The 1,557-nt window shown below is 27.5% G+C and overlaps 1 protein-coding gene across 2 annotated transcripts in view; it reads left to right on the top strand.

The window, feature by feature from the left end:
• Positions 1 to 1,557, top strand: part of LOC105448509 (uncharacterized aarF domain-containing protein kinase 2-like) — a 51,491-nt gene that overhangs the window by 42,228 nt on the left and 7,706 nt on the right. The window lies entirely within an intron of this gene.

Here is a 1,557-nt window from a genome sequence, read left to right as displayed (position 1 = left end):
GACGTGTGCTCTTCCGATCTAAAATTTTTTGTATTTTTACCCACTGAAGATGGCTCAATGCGGAGCCGAAACGTTTGGGTGATAATTATTATTGTTAAATATTTGTAATTTTAGCACTAATTTCGTGCAAGGCTCACTAGCCCTTTATTTGATACTTTATATATATTTATTTTGAAAAATTTTAGGAAAGCTGAAGATTTTATCTTCTAAAAAGTATAAATTTCAATTCGTATAAAAAAATCTGAGAAATTTTCTAAAAAGATTTAATAAAAATTATACATAAATATAATGCATTTTATCTAAAAATGAACGCTTGGAATTGTTTAAATGATAATGAAAATATATTAGTGTACATATTGCATAAGATAGATGTTTAAAAGGATATAATTTCTTATTTATTTATTAGGAGTGTGATTTAGTTTTGAGAGTTTTTTTCTCAAAAACTGATTTATTGTACGAATAACCTAATGACCTTTATCAAAATATTTCTCTTTGTTTTCTCTAACTTTTTCTGGCAAGAGATGGATTCCGCAACGATAAAAAGAGCGATTAGCGATAAAGAGAGATTTCGGAGCCGAAACGTTTGGGTGATAATTATTATTGTTAAATATTTGTAATTTTAGCATTAACTTCGTGCAAGGCTCACTAGCCCTTCATTTGATACTTCGTTAATTTTTAAATATATATGAATTCTGAAATAGTCTAAGATTCTTCTTTGGATTTGATCAAGCGACGCGGTAGTGGCGCGACGCCAAGTACATAAAAAGAGTGATGACCGTGTGACTGCGTGGTCTTCGTGTTACTTCATTGCGCAAATATCGTGACGCTACCATAGCTTTATCTGAAATTTTTATATTAAACATACTTTCAATTCAAATATTTCAGAAATTATAACAGCAATACAAAATCTAACGACATTTTCTGATATAATGTCGATACGAACTTTCGATTGCGATCATTGCGAATAAAATTGGTCAATATTAAGATCTTGAGATCGAGTTTGTCAACTGAAAAGTGTCACTTTATTCAAAATAACATTTTCAGTCACACGTATACACATATACACGCAAAGCGATTTGTCCCTCAAGGCCAATTTTCAGAAAATCTTCTCGTCAAAATTAATAATCGATTTCAATGTACACATATACATATACATATCGATCGTTGTTGTTCAGCTGCAAGAGCAACACCATAAAATTAATAAGTACGGTTAATTAAGATTAAATAAAAATCAGCTAAAAGAGCAATAAATAATTATATAAATCGCTTAATATTATATAAAATAATTAATTAATTATTAATAATAATAAATAATGAATGTTAATAATTATTATACGGAAAGAACAATTTTGCTCCAGATCTGAAAATAATTTTTGTTCAATAATCAAAATAATTAATGTGTGATAATGATGTGTAAATAATAATGTGTGAAAGTCAAAATAATTGCTAGAATATCAAAACGTTTTATAGCATTACTTATCAGTTTTAACATTCCAACAAATTATTTTGATGATTCAATAAAAAATTATTTTTAGATCTGTTTTTAGCAAAATTTTT

This window comes from Wasmannia auropunctata, unplaced genomic scaffold (assembly GCF_000956235.1).
Source record: "Wasmannia auropunctata unplaced genomic scaffold, wasmannia.A_1.0 LD336085.1, whole genome shotgun sequence".
NCBI lineage: Eukaryota > Metazoa > Arthropoda > Insecta > Hymenoptera > Formicidae > Wasmannia > Wasmannia auropunctata.
The sequence above is the reverse complement of the archived record's forward strand: the minus strand, read 5'-3'. Positions and strand labels throughout refer to the sequence as shown.